At 38.3% G+C, this 16,142-nt stretch overlaps 1 protein-coding gene across 6 annotated transcripts in view; it reads left to right on the top strand.

The window, feature by feature from the left end:
• Positions 1–16,142, top strand: part of Sugct (succinyl-CoA:glutarate-CoA transferase) — a 736,642-nt gene that overhangs the window by 84,007 nt on the left and 636,493 nt on the right. The window lies entirely within an intron of this gene.

Below are 16,142 nucleotides of genomic sequence, written 5' to 3'. Positions count from 1 at the left end.
GCATGTAACTTGCCCAGCAGAGAAAGGTACGGAGCCATTATGGCTAACATAGATGAGAATAATGGGTTAATATAAGTTATAAGAGTTAACAAGAAGCCTGACCTAATGAGCCAATCAGTTTATAACCTTATGGAGTCTTGTGTGTGATTTTCTTTGGGACTTGCTGGCTTATTGGGGTACTGGGCCAGACAGAAACCCCAACAAGCCGGCCCCACACACTACAGTCAAGGTTAATTCATTACATGTGACAAGCAGGTCTTTTTTAATATAGACTATACATGAAAGGACCTCCTATTCCTAAGGGTGACAATAATGATGGTAGGCAGGGCCACTCTATTGTATGTTCAAAATCAGCATCAAACAGCCAAAATAAAATGACAATAAGACAAACAAACCCTCCAAGCCTTTGCATGTAACACCTTAAAGCATAAATGCAAATAATTCTTATTAAAAGATTCTTTCTATATGACTTTTCTCATAGAATTCTAAATTTCTTTTTTACTTCCCTATAAAATATGTCATTGAGTAAGGCTAAGTGAAAGAAAGTGAATCTTCCCCAAACATTAGTGGTTTTCCTTAGAATAAGGAAAAAAAAATCAACCGATTCATTCAGGGGCAACATGTACTCTTTTGAGTCAGCATAAGAGACATGATTTACTACTAAAGAATGCACTTCTTAATCCTTTGCATTCATGGTGCTTTTCTTGGAAATTATCTACTAAGTGTTGCATACGGTGCTATCTTGGTTGCCTCCACTGCCTTTGACCAGTTTTGCTCCTCACTCTATTTCTCCATAACTGTTTGAGGGGATTTTGAGAGAAAGCACAAAGGCTGGCTTCTTGCTATCAGATTAATGTAGGATTCAGAATTACTATTTTGTTTGCTTTATTTTGTTTCGAGATGGGGTCTTACTGGGGAACACTGACTTTCCTGGAACTCACTATGTAGACTAGGCTGGCCTCAAGTTCACAGAGCCCTGCCTCTACTTCCTGAGTGCTGGGATCAAAGGCATGTACCACACGCTCAACCATTAGAGTTACTCTTGATACTTGGGTATCCTTTCTGACTGTAAGGATATTCCCAGAGTGTTGTAGAAATTTATTTGTATGTGATTACAAAGTGAGCATCCATTTTAAACAAACCTGATGTTTATCTTGGGCCTGACTGTATCAAGAGGAAAGCAGTTTTGGCTCCTGACTTTGTTCTCAGTCTGTTACTACATATTCTTGGGCCATCAGACATCAGGTTGAGTGAGAGGCCCTGAGTGATGATTGAGGAAGCGTAGTGTTCAAGCTGCAAGTGGAGATAACAAATTGTGAGTTTCTTATCATTTCATTGTCCATTTAGCTTAGGGCTGAAGTGGGAGCTGCTCTTTGTGGACCTTCATAAAGCAACCCAGGGATTGCTCTGTTCTCGAACCCATGTCATACGTAACTCATTTTGAAGAACAGTGTCAGTCTCTCCTTATTGTTCATTCCAGTGTAGGAACTTACAAAGCATTTGGTTTTGGGCTACCCGTAAAGGAACTTTGAGCCTGAGCTGACTCACCCAACACAAAATATTTTGACATTATCCGACTTTACCATGGTGATTGTTGAAAGATAATGCGTATTCCTCTAAGTGCTAGTTTATGTAAAACCATGAAGAGGGTAAATTTATTAAAATGGAGTCACATTTCTTGTACTGATGTTACAGGGACCAATTTTTATTCTAGAGTCTTGTGGCCAATATGGATACCAAATATGTGTCATATTTACTCTTAATATTTGTTATGTATTTAGTAAAAATAAAAATTAAAAGTCAGTTTTCATTTGTATAGTGTTGTCACATACTTTGTAGTTATTACACCAACTATATTGTTATATAATAAACAATAGAGTTACAAGATCTATTTTAATTAAAAAGCTCTTATTCTTTTACTAATCTTAAAGCTAATAAAGTTACTTTGAAAAGTTTGGTACCAAGAGGATTTAAAAATGGAAATAATTTTAATGTTACTACCTTTAGGTAATTACTTAATATTTTGGCACAAACTTCTGTTATATTTTTAACTTAAAAATCTTTTTAATCAAATGTTTACAGTTTCTACTTTTTTTATTCTTTTATTTAAATGCTCATAGTTCTAAAGAAATAGTTACACAAAATCTATCATTTCAAGTGAAAGGAGTCCCTTATTGGGACTTCTGGGAGGATTTGGCTTTTACTCCCTGGGGCTTGGTGAATAAGTGGATTGGTACGTGATTCATGCCCAAGATATTTAGAGAGCCAGAGGATGTCTGGAGGACTGTGGTTTGGGAAGCCACTGCAGTCCTGCTGATATTTCCTGTGGATTGGGGTGAGAGAGAAAATAACATTGTGTGCCTTTGGTCTGTCCAAGAGAACAGAGTAGAAGGGAACTGGTGTGCTGATGATGCCTAGGGCTTAAGAAAGATTACACGTGACCAGCTGGAAAAGAAAGAGAGTCATCAGGATAGAGATCCTTGCCATTTGAAATCTCTGTTGAAGTGAGGGAGAACTTTCAGGCTCTAAGAGAAGCAACACTAGATCAGAGAGGTAGGAGCAGCCAAGACTTTTATTCACTCCTTCCTGACTAAGGAGATGCTAGAATCTGCTTAGCAAAATAGTGTGCCCTGTGGAGCTGAGCTCTGTTACTGTTGGTCACTAATGGTTTGTCTTAAGTGCCATTGATTTTCTTGGTAGTTTTAAATGTGAATTAGTAGAATAAACTATAGAAATGAAATGATTCTCTCCTGGTTCCTGTGTTGGATGTTTGTTTCCTTCTTGAAATCTTGTTTTAGGGACTAGATTTGAGGAACAGCTTTGGTTGTGGTCTCCTACTCTCTTCATAGGTTTACTTTCTCATCAAATAATACTCCTGTCGTTGCTGTGAAGTTCAGAAACATGGAGAGGCCTAATAATGTCTTATTTTGCTCTTAAAGATACTTATTATTTATTGTGTGGTTTTGGGCATAGAGCATGCCACACCATGTATACAGAGACCAGAGAACAACTTTCAGGGCTTGGTTCTCTCTTTTCATCATGTGAATCCTGGGATTCAGGCTCTGTATCAAGTCCTGTATGTACTGAGCTGCCCTGTTGTCCCTCCTGTATTGTTTTAAGGTTGTTAGTCCCTCTTTTTAGTCTTCCATGAAATTCTTTTTTAACTTGCTTTTATTGAGATATGAAATTCTAATGCAGATAAAATGCGACTTCTCAGATTAGTGTGGGGGGGGCGGGACAAGAGCAGCAGCTGGTGATATGACCCAGTGGTAGAGAGTTTGCTTAGTATGTGTGAGACCCATCACTACCCATCATTAGAATACAAACAAACAAAACCCCCAAAATACTCACAACAAAAATCAAATACTAACAACAAAACACAATAGCTTTGATATTTATGTAAGTCTGAGGAAGTTATATAACTTTTCTAAACTGTAAATTTCTCCTCTGAAAATTCTAGATTTGTGTGGATTAAATGGTTTAATATATATGAAGTGTTTGGTATCAAGAAACATGTGTAGGAAATGGTGGGTCTTTCCTCCCCGTCTCCTCTTTGTCTTCCTCATAGAGATAAATTAACGGATTTTAGATGCATGTGTGATGGCTTGAATGAAAATGGTCCCCATAAGTCCATAGGAGGTAACCCTATTAGGAGGCATGGCCTTGTTGGAGTAGAAATTGTGCCACTGGGGGTGGGCTTTGAGATTTCAGATACTCAAGCCAGGCCTAGTGTCACTAGCTTTTCCTGCTGCCTGCCCTCCAGATGTAGAATTTGCAGGTCCTTCTCTAGCACCATGTCTGTCTGCATGCTGCTATGCTTCCCACCATGATGATAATGTCCTAAATCTCTGAACCTGTAAGTTAGCTCAATTAAATGTATTCCTTTATAAAGGACCTTTGGAAGAGCAGCTAAAGCTCTTAACCATTGATCCATCTCTCTAGCTCAATTTTAAGTAATTGATAGGTAGACCTTATTGATATTTTGTCAGTTGTTCAACAATGTCTTTTAAAGCTGAGGAAAATATAAAATTTTTATCTAATTCAATTGTTATGTCTTAGTCTCCTTTATTTTAGGGTTTCTTTGAAGTTCACGACATTGGTGTTTTTGAAGAGTCAATTATTTGGTAGGATGTTCCTCAATTTGGATTTCTTTGGTGTTTCCTCAGGAATGAATTTTAAGTATCTCAGGAAGATATGCTCAGTTCCTCCCAGTGGATGATATTGGGAGGCATATGGTCTGGTTAGTCCTATCGCTAAAGCGATGTGATTTCCATATAGCCTGCCAGGATTCTTGACCACAGTTACCCCCATACCTCTATTAACGGATATTGTGGTGTGGATGCACTTTAAGATGTGTAACTGTTTCGAACTCCTTAGACCTTTATTCACCAGTTTTATCATACATTGAATTTTTTATTTTCTTTTTCGAGACAGGGTCTTTGTACATTGCCCCGACTGTCCTGAAACTCACTATGTAGACTGAGATAGCCTTGAACTCATAGAGATCATACTGCCTCTGCCTCCCAAGTGCTGGGATAAAAGGTGTGTACCACCACAGCCAGTGAAGATTCGTGTGTGAGTTACTATTACTATGATTTTGGTAACTATTGAGTTTCTAATTCCATTGTTCTCCTCATGTCTATTTTCTGGCTTTCTACCACTAGAAAGAGACTTTGCTTGTATGTTATGAAAAATGCATAAAAATGTGGACTCTTAAAGTCATATTTAATCAACAGGTTATATTCTGTAGCTGTCATTTTTCAAGGCTCAAATTTCCACAGATTTGGCAATTGGGAACATCTCTCTCTCTCTCAAATTATTTTATGTGTATGGGTGTTTGGTCTGCATGTATGTCTGTGCACCATGTGCATGTCTCATGTCTGTGAAGGTCAGAAGAAAGTATTGGATACCTGGAATTTGAGTTAAAATGGTTGTGATCTGTTATGTGGGTTCTGGGATTTGAACCTGGGTCTTTAGGAAGATCAGCAAGTGCTCTTAAATGCTGAGCTGTCTCTTCATCACTCCCCCAATATGAATGTCTGAAAGATGACTCCTGTATACTTTTGCTGCATCATTATTCATTTCACACTTTCTTTTGCACCTGGTTTTCTAGGTTTGTCCACACCATGCTGATGCTCTACTCCAGTGACCCTCGGTTTTACTGAGTGGAATATCTAGGATCTCAGCACTGAGTGTGTTTATTTGTAACTGCAAGCTTTTGAGCCTCCTATGAGCTGGTCTATTCATAATGGATTTCATCAGGACTGTTACATGCCATTATTTTTCCTTGGCTTCACGTTAGTTCTCTGCCCTGAGATTTAGTGTCACTGAGAGCATTGGAAGAGATTGCTTACCAAATTTGCACTGTGCAAAAGATTTCATTGCTCTCAAGTATGGCCTTTTCAGGGATTTTTTTACTTGATGTTTCCTTTCCTTTTATTTTATTGTTTCACTTATTTATTAAATAAATATGTAGATTTGCCCCTAATTGAGAATTTTTCTCTTGGCAGTGGAGCAAGGTCAAAGGTGATTCTTATTAACTTGTTACTCATTTGGATTATCCATTTATCTGGATTTGATTTGAGATGATGTTTAGTCTTGCTTTGTAAAGAGGTCTGTACTGAGTATTTTTGTGTTCGTTGCCTAGACTGTCCTTCCAAAGGCTGACGTAGTGCTGCTATTTGCGGTGTGGGAATCCAGCTATAAGGAGTTGGTTTATGTGGGAGTCTGGCTAGGCTTTTATTTTCTTTTCTACTCAACGTTTGTTTTACATTTCTGTCATTTAAGATTTGATTTTTCTCTTGAAGAGGAAAAAGACATTACAATGCTAACTTGTTTCATTTTTTAGTGAATTTATGATGCGTCTATCAAACTATGATTTGAATTCTTCTTAGAGAAAATAATAAAGTTTGCAATATGGAACTGACTTCTGATAGCTTTTTAAATCGTGAAAATATATTCAAATTCATAGTTGGAGGACAAATTCTGTTTCTTTTCATTATATCACTGTGGTTTCTAGTAGCTTTCCCCTCCATTCTTGAATATGTCTTTTACGATTTAGAATCATCTGTGCACGTGTATATGTGTGCGTTGGCATGGCATGAGGACTTTTCAGTGATGGAGTCCATTTAGATAATGAGAGTTTTAAGGACTCTTTGTTTTCTTTCCTTGAAAAGAACCATAGCTAAGACAACTTTCTTACTACTCAATCTCCCCAACTCTTGTCAGTTGTGTGAAAACATTTTTGAAAGTTTATATGAAGAATATCATAGCCATGTAAGGAATATCATAAGACACACAATATGCACAGTTAGATGACAAAGTAGTAAGTGTCTACTGTCTACCTGATGATATAGTTGGAAAAATTCATGTACATAAAACAACTGTGAAACAAAAAGTACTCTTATCATTACCAAATTGTATATGATAAAACAAACGATAATTTTGTGATAGAGGCAGGATGCTTTTGCTACACCATCCAGTTTGTTTTCTGTTTTTCTGAAGTGGGAACATATGCTTGTTAGCATGATGTTTCCCATGTTTTAAGTGTTTTGCAATTAACCAGTCAATTCTGCAGCTGCTTCCGATAGAAACTGGTGATCTAATTTTAAAGGTTGTTCACAGATAAACCACATTAATCATAATTTTAAAGGTTGTTCAGAGAGCAAACCACATCAATCACATGTTTGGTCTTTGAACAATGTCCAAATTGTTGGTTTTCTTGATCACAGTTTTGTTCCAAATATTATATAAATTGTTGATTTTCATGGAAATATTTTGTAAAATATTACTCATCATCATGAATGACAACAAGTTAATAACTGCTTACAGGACCTTGGTAAGTAGTGGTGTGACCTTAGGTAATCCACTTAGTTGTTCACAACACCATTGTTTTCTCATAGTTACTAAAATGGGACAATGAAATGTATTCTATGTAGTTAGTATGAACATAAATGAGATGGCTATGAAGCATGAGTGTGGTTCCTTGAAATAGCAAGTACCCTTGTCATGATACTTTTATAACCCTAACTTGCCTCCTTGATTTAAGTTTTCTGATATTGGTTTGTGGGTTTGTTTCATTGGAATCCTGCTGAAGTGTTTGTAACAGGAGGGAGAGAGAGAGATGGATGTGACTGTAGAAAGACACACCTAATAAGCTGAAGATACGGTTGTGGAAAAAGTTTCAAACAGGAACCTTTCTACAATGCTAATAAGAAAGTTGAGCAATAACCCACAAGATGGAATTTTGGTCCCCTCCTCTGATCATGTCTCAAGAAAAGCATGACGAAGGAAGCACTCACAAAACAAAGAAGAAGCACCAGGAAAAATACTTTCTAGAGAACTTGCCCCTGAGTTTGTTTCTGAACTCATAATCCCTGTATAGTACAGAGTGGCTAAGAATAGAGAATGAGCCCTGTTCCTCAGATGGAGATCCAGACTGGGAGCTTGACTTCTCAGTGTGAGTTTGGAGTTTGTTGCTGAGGCTCTCATCTTGAGTGTCACTTAACATCTTTGGTACTCATCTTTCTTATCTCTGTGGTGAGAACTTTTGGCTAAAATCTTTTCATATCTAATACTACTTAGTGTATTTTCGTTTTATTTTATTTGTTTTTTGGTGTACTTTTAGAGATATAAAATTCAATTAACAGACCCTTTTAGAATTTATTATTATTGTCTTACATCTTATTATGAAAAAGTGATAAGAAGTACAGAGTATAATGTAATGAATCTTCAGCACCCAGTTTAATAATTCATGACTTGTAGTGGCATTTCAGTTGTATTTTAATAAATAAAGCTTGCCTGAAGATCTGAGAGTAAAACAGCCCCACTGGTCAGCCTTACAGACCAGGTTATGGTAAACACAAACCTTTAATCCCACACTAGCTTGCCATAGAAACCATGTGGCACATGCCTTCAATCCCAGTGGTGCGTGCCTTTAATCCCAGCCCTAGAGAGAATTATAAAATGGGAGGAGACAGCTCTCAGACAGGCTCATTCTGAGATTCCTGGAGGTAGGATTGCCATTTTCAGACTGAGCCAGTGGGTGGCTGCTTTGCTTTTCAGATCTTCAGGTTGAACCCCAATTTCTCTCTCTAAATTTTTATTAATTATGATTCAACGATTTACCATGTTTTATTCATAATTCTATATATTATGGATCTTCCACTGAATGTTAATAAGTAAATTTCCTTCCTAATTATCTTAGAATATATGTAATAGAAAATGACTATTTCAATTCTCAGTAAGACTGGCAGGATGTCTCAGCTTTAATGAGTTCTACCCCTGGAATCCACATGGTGGCAGGAGTGAGTCAAAGCAACGGGACTCCTCAGAGACCCTGTGACAAGCATGCATGGAACTCTGTCTCTCTCTCTCAATCTCTCTCTGTGTCTGTCTCACATACATTCACACACACAAATTTAAAGCCTAAATACTGAATGTAATTATTATACTTAAATAAAAATAATAATATATATAGTTAAGCATGTAATTGCCATTCAAATTTCTCTTTCAAAATTGAAAATAGAGTTGAGATCCAACAGCAGGTCAAATGTCTTCTTTACCTCATAGCTCCTTTCCAATCTTTCATTTCCCTTGTGATTTTCTTAATTTTCTTTTTTGTCCTGTCATGATTGTGTTCCTATGATGTTTCAAATTTTTAAAAATAGTAAGTAGACAAATCTGTAAGATTATTCAGATTTTTATTTGCGTTTTCTTTTTGTCAAGAATATTTAATAGAAAATGATGGTCGTTTTCTAAGTATCACATAATGATCTCTTTTTGTGAAGGTGGAAGTTATTAATAATGATTGCCTATGATTATTATCAGTAATGGTTACCTATATCTACTAATTCAGTAGGAAATACAAGAAATGGGTTTTAACTCTGCCATGTTTTATTCATGGTTTGTAATGCTAGGGTCTCAGTTGGCAAACTGCTCGCTATGCAAACATGAGCACCCAAGTTTAAATCCTCAGAATCCAGATGAAACTCTGGGCAAGGTGGCTTGTGTCATCAACAGTGCTGGGAGATCAGGCAGTATGGAGACAGACAGATCCATGGTGCTCTGAAGCCACTCAGCCTCACCAATCAGTGAGCTCCTGGTCAGTAAGGGAACCCATCTCAAAGAACAAGGTTTAAGTGACTTAGTAAGACATCTGGCCTTCATCTCTGGCCTCCAAATGTGTACATGTAACACACGCATGTACACACACACTGTTCTATCATCAACCACTTGAATACTCTGGGTATAGTCTTAGTGAAGGTTGGGTAGATGCAAACGTTTCCCCTCACTTACTAATCTTCACAATATTAATTTATTCTCTAGTATATAACAATTGTTATGGATGCTTAAAATTTCATTATGAATCCACAGAATTTAATATATTAAATTCTTGATGTATTTTTTAATCCAGTGCAGTTTGAATACTAGGAATACTTATCTTGTGTTATTCTCTATTCCCAGGCATTTTCAATGGGTTGTAAACAAGCATTTAAATAAAATAAAACATTAAAAATACAGACTCTATATTTTTATTTTAATTAAAAGTGTGTGTGTATGTGTGTGTGTGTGTGTGTGAGAGAGAGAGAGAGAGAGAGAGAGAGAGAGAGAGAGAGAGAGAGAGATATGTGTGTAGGACTATTGTAGGGCCCATGGGTCTACCCCTGCTCCGGGGGTTCATTTTGAGGATAGTTTCTGGCTAGCCAGCATTTCCTGTTTGTTCCTGTGCTCCCTCTGCCCCGCCTGGTGATTAGCTATAGGGTATTTACTCCACCTTGGGTGTGGTAATTTCCCACATGCTTGGGGGGAGGGTATTCCATTGTGCTCGGTATTTAAGGTTTTCCCTAAGTTTGAATAAATGGCATTTGGCTGATCTTCTTTCAAATGACCCAGGTCTCTTGTGTGTTCTTTCAATCTCCAGGCCCTTGCCCGGCTCATGTTCGGTACAGTGGCGCACCAACTGTACCGAGAGGGTAACACAGACACAGGTGTTCAGACTATGTGTTATGGCATGCATGTGGAGGACAGAGGAGAATTTGGGGGGATCAATTCTGGCCTTTCACCCATTGAGGCCTATTCTCTTATGTTTCTGTTGTGCTGTCTCTTCCAGACTAGCTGGCCTGTGAGCTTTCAGGTGCTTCTCCTATCTCTACCTCCCATCTCACAGTGGGAATGCTGGTGTTACAAATGCACATCACCCTAGAACCCAAGTCAGCAGGCTTTCATTAAAAGTGCTATTACCTGCTGAGCTATCTTTCAGATCCTATTATCATTTTAATTCTCCACACTATAAAGCAAATAAACAGCCAGCTGAGAAAAGAAGCGAAGTGCAGATATCTATATACATTTGACATACTTTATTATTCACCACAAACTATTTTATTGCCTTGTGCTCTTCCAGGTGATGGTCTATTGTTAGAATTTCTGCAGCTTTTGGAATATTAGTATTACTTATCTAACCATACCAAAACATTTATGTTTCGTTTTTATGTTTGCTACTGGCACACGTGTACCCATCTTTGAAATGTCCTTCTTTCCTATCGCTCACAGTCTGTTACTGACCTGCTCTGTGTCTTAGAGGGAATCAGATACCAGATAGTGGAGATGGGGAAAATGTGTAAAATAGCATGAGCAGAGGACCAGAGGAACTAAAAAGAGCTCTTTATGTCTGGAGAACAACTATACTGAATGCAAATAGTTCCGGGGTGTGGCAGAAGATAAGCTATATGGAATGGGGAAGTGGCTACATCATAAAAACCCCAACATACCATGTTAAGGACGATTATTATTTTAAGCCTATAGATAATTGAACAAGAATTTTAGTATGGAAACACCTGATCAGATTTTGGGAAGTTCTTTGTATCAGGTGAAGATGAAATCGAGGCACAGGTGAGCAGTCAGTGAGGACTTAAGAACTTAGATAGATGTGGGAGATACCTGGAAGGTCAAATGATCAACCAGGAATTACCGGTCAGTTTGATACAAGCAAGGAGTAAAAGAAAGGAGTTGAGGGCAACTCAGGTTACTCAATTGTGTATATGCTGAGGCGTGTTTTTCTTTAAATGCGATGGTGAAGATAGGAAAAGGAACAGCTTTGATTAGTGGTCTGTGAGCTGGAATGCCATTTCTGTTTAGTGCATCAACAGCTTGTAGTCCCTCAGATTTTTGGACAGAGATGTCAATGCAAACACAAGTATACATAAATACCTTTACATTCAGGAACACATATTTGTGTCCAGATCTCAGCTCTGCTGTAATACTGCCTACGTGTGTGATCATAGCAAATGACTTACTCCAATTTTCTTTCTTTTTAAATAAAAACGGGAATGACACTTCCTAACTTCTCGGTATTTTGTATGAAATAAATGATCTAATTAAAAATTCCTTACAGTGTCATTACCCTTTTAGGCACAGAGGTTGGCAATGCCTCACTTTCCCTACCGTTTCAGCCTCTAGATCCTTGGGTCACAGGCACGCACCACCTTTCCTTGCAGTTTGGCACTCCCTGCGTTTTATAGAGGTCACCGTGACCTCACAAAACAAAATAAGGCAGGGGACCGAAAATAAGAGGCCAATGAAATCACCTAGATGAGTGATGCTTCATTTTGTTCTCTCTCCTTTGTTATCCTCAGGCTAGAGCCCCATTCTGTAGCTCTTCCTCACTTAGGAGCCTCAAGCAGCCCTTAGGCTGTTCTCTTTCAGGAGAGCTGTATCTGAGCAGGTGTATGTAAGTACTGAGTGCCGTTTACGTGTTGAGCCGGCCCCACGCAGTCCAGGAACGGGGTCTATGAGCAGCATTCATTCAGTTACTTTCTTCCGGGCTGTGTGCTGAGCCTCACATAAGTTTATTAAAAGGTTTTGTGACTCCCCAAAGGGCAAGCATTGGTAGAGAGGGTATTGACACTGTGAGGTGTCGCAGTTACAGAGAGCATGAGTGCCCAGGTTAGTGCTGCTTCCTAAGACCGTGAAGGAGAGGAGGAAGACATGGAGCGGAACACTGTTAGGAAGAAACCAGTCAGTGAAACTAGGAGCACACGTTTACTCACATTCTCGGCCTGCAAGCTTTACTTTATAGTCAGTGTTCATGGAAGCCACAAGATGGCGAGCTTGTTCCTCATAGTGAGAGTAAGTGGGGGCGGGGGAGGGGGAAAGAGCGGGGGCGGAGAGGGGGAGAGAGAGAGAGAGAGAGAGAGAGAGAGAGAGAGAGAGAGGGGGGGGGAGGAGGAGGAGGGAGGAGGAAGAGGAGAGAGAATAGTGTGCTACAACTGACTTAATTTCAACAGAAAAAGAACTGAACTGGTAGTTTCATTTTTCTGTTAACTTTGGATCATAAGCACAGTTGTTTCAGAAATTGTAAAGATAAAAACAAAATCCAATTGTTTGGGTTTCATACTTAGTTTTTACATTACCAACAGGAAATATAATTGTCAATACTATTGTCAAAACTGTTGATATTATTAATAGCATTTAAATAGTTAAGTATTAGGTGAAAACAGAATAATTTTTTGGCACACACACATTTACATGTGTACATACACACATATATTACTTTTTTTGAGACAGGGTCTCAAAAACAGCCAAGGCTGTTTAGGAAATCACTTGTAGGTCAGGCTTCCCTCAAGCTCACAGAGACTGGCTTACCTCTGCCTCCCAATTGCTGGGATCAAAGACATGTACCACCATACCCAGCTGTATTGTATAATATTATTATTGCCACATTCTTTTGTCCAATGAGCAAGTGTTAAGTTCTAACTGTAAACAAATTTTTCCATTTTTATGGATGTCAGACAATTTAATTTAAATATTTAGGATTTCTATTTTCATTACTTTGATGTACCTCAAGGTAGGTTTTCTTATGCTATTCTAAATATTGTATGGGAGAATGTAAGCTCATGTATTATTGGTGAGTTAATATATATTTATTGATTAATGATATTTAATGTTCAATGTGAAATTCACTTTGCTTATGCTGTGCAGTCAAGTTGAATTTTGACAGTAAATGTGTGAGATAAATGTTAGTATTATCATTTAGGCTCAGAGAAATTGAATGAATTGTTGGTGCTTTAATAGTTTGCAGAACCACAATTTGAATCTGGACTTTTTTCAACTCTAAAGCTCACTATCTTTTTCAATGTGCTTACTGTCTCCAGTATCACTCTATGTATTTCTTTACTAGAAACACTGGGAAATGACAATTTAATTAGCGTATCTGTGCTTCACTCGTTATGAACTGAACAAAAAGAATGTATATCACAAGGCAGCTGTTGTGATTTTATTTTATAAACTGTTCAATTTTCCCTGGAGCTTATTTCTCTGCACGATCATCTAGAAGATTCCATTTAGAGTTGTGCTGATGGTGAGAGGCCTTAGTTACTCTCAGTTGGGGATTTGCATTTTCTGCTTTTCCTGAGGTTGAGCTCACTGAGACATCATCCTTTCTTGTGACTCCTGTTGAGCTCACAGGTGGTTTAGCAGGCACGGTGTTTCTGCTGCCTGCCAGCAACTCTGCTGTGGCCCAGGATGCTGGCTCATGCTGGTATGCATTACAGTGAAGACTGAAGCCTGCGCTAGTGTACCACATACAGATGCAAACTAGCTGGCCTGAAATCCATTGACTTGGACTTGGAGGAACTTTCCAGATTTCTTCATGGAGACGGCTGACTTGTACTTAGTCTATTTTATTATTATGATCTCTTCATAATCCTCTCACCCCACTTTTTTAAAGCTCTAAAAAGTACTAGTTTAGAAACTATCAGCTTTGATTTTGAAATTAATGAAAAACATCTTCTTTTTAACATGATCCAGGACATCCAAGTTTTTTTGAACTGTGGTTTTTTTTTTTTTATACAATAGTGTCACTGGAAGATAAGATTGTCTATAAATAGTGATGATTGAAACTAGATGATAGACTTATTACAAATTTGCTCTATTTTTGTTAGAAAATTTGCATAATAAAGCACAAGGAAACATATGGCACATTTTTTCCCATTAATATCAGCCAAACTTGTTGGAAATATTGAAGCAGGAAAGTTGAAAGTTCATGGCCTCTGGGGCTATAGAGTAAGTTCTTCTTATCTTAAGATCCAGAAGCACAAACAAGCAAAGAGACAAATATCTTTTACTCTTTAACTATTTTAATATCTTAATATTACCTCTTGTTTCATGTGAGGATTTTTATACACTTTTATTTCTAACAGAGATATTTATGGCAGCAGATATGTTTGGGTAGATTAACTGATGGTTAGACCATGTAAACACTCACTTCTTTTGCTTTTTCATTTAGTTTATAGATTGATCTTGAAACACTGATTATTTTTGAATAATAAATATTTGTCCCTCCATTAACTGTCATCAAACATTACTAGAGGCTGAGGATACAGCGTCAGTCAAACAGGAAGCATTCCCAGAGGTTGCATTTCAGCATGAAGGAAACAACTGTAATCAATAAACAATTATATTACAGATCTTTGAGGTTAAGAGTTATGAACACAAATTGCATAAAGGGAATTAAAATTTGATGTAGGCTGCTTTCTACAAAGGGCCACTAAGGGAGTTCTTTTTTTTCTTTCTTTCTTGCTAAGGAGATACTAAAGTTGAGGACTGGAGGGAGGGGAGGAGGGAATGAAACAGGATGTTCTCTTGATGTCTGGTGAAGCAAGTCCCCAGGCAAACCTTTCTAGATACTTACAAAGCATGGCATGTACACAGAGATGCCAGCAAAGCTCTTCATTTGCTCATTCTCTGGGTAATAAATGGAATTTGGAGATGGAATCCTAACTCTCCTATTGTTTAAACCTTTAGGATTAAACAATAAGAACCAAAGACAGAAAAAAGGAGAAAAGATTACTCATATTCTCCTGATTTTTGTCTTCCCTTGTGAACAAAAAAGTCAGAAAGAAAATGTACTTAAAATAACACTGTTAGGTCATGAAATTGTTTTATTTATAGCTTTTTTTTTCAGGTAGAGTCTAGTAATGTGGCTCAGGTTAACCTCAACATCTGGGTTTTCCTTCTTTGGCCTCCTGAATGCTAGGGTTACAGGGATGTACTGTGTCACCATATTCCTAAAATATGTTCAGTTTTGCTTGTTTTGTGGGTGGGTGGGGCTTATTCTGAAGCAGAGGCCATTGAGGAATGCTGATTACTAGTTTACTTCCCATGGTTTGCCCAGTTGGCTTTTTTGGGGGACGGCAGGGGGATTTGGAGACAAAGTTTCTCAGTAGTTATGAAGCCCGTCCTAGAACTTGCTCTGTAGACTAGACTGGTATTGAACTCATAGAGATCCTCCTGCCTCTGTCTCCCGGGTGTTGGGATTAAACACCACTATCTGGCCAGTTGGCTTCTCTCTCTCTCTGTCTCTCTCTCTCTTTCTCTCTCCCTCCCTCCCTTTCTCCCCTTCCTCCCTCACTCTTCCTCCATCCCTCTCTTCCCCTCTGTCTGTCTGTCTTCCTTCCTTATTGTTTTTATTGAGCTATACATTTTTCTCCACTCCCCTCCCTTCCTCCCTTCTCCCCTTCTACTCTCTTCCATGACCCCCATGCTTTACTCAGGGGAGCTTTTCTTTTTCTCCTTCCTGTGTAGATCCATGTATGTCTCTCTTAGGATCCTCTTCATTGTCTAGGTACTTCTCTGGGGTTGTGGACTGTACACTATGTAGTTTTAAAGTTTGTCACTTATAATTTATTTGCTTAGTTGAAAATATGCAATCATAATCTTGGGATATGCACTTTGCTCCACTGTGTGTACACAGAAGAGCAGATGATGTTTAGTGAGGCCTTGGAGCTGAGCTAAAGTGTGTAAGTGGAAGCCTAAGGAGAGAGGAGGTGAAGACTGGCCGATGAAGTTTGTGCCCCATGTAAAAGTGGGGCAGTTACTTGGTTTGCTGCCATGGGAGAGTATGGGCTAACCTTGGTTATCCTTTCTGATTTTTAAAACAAGCCAATAATTGTGTTTTTGCTTTCTTGGTTTCTCAATGTAACTCTGGAACTCTCTCTGTAGACCAGCCTGGCCACAAACTTAGAGATTCACCTACCTCGGCCTCCTGAGTGCTGGGATTAAAGGTGTGACCCACTATCACCTGGCTAGACATTGTGTCTTTTGTGATATTTTTATTTTTAAAAAATTGTTGTCAACTAAATAAA

Source organism: Myodes glareolus, chromosome 14, assembly GCF_982192425.1.
Source record: "Myodes glareolus chromosome 14, mMyoGla1.1, whole genome shotgun sequence".
NCBI classification, from domain to species: domain Eukaryota; kingdom Metazoa; phylum Chordata; class Mammalia; order Rodentia; family Cricetidae; genus Myodes; species Myodes glareolus.
This window is presented reverse-complemented; position numbering and strand designations above follow the sequence as displayed.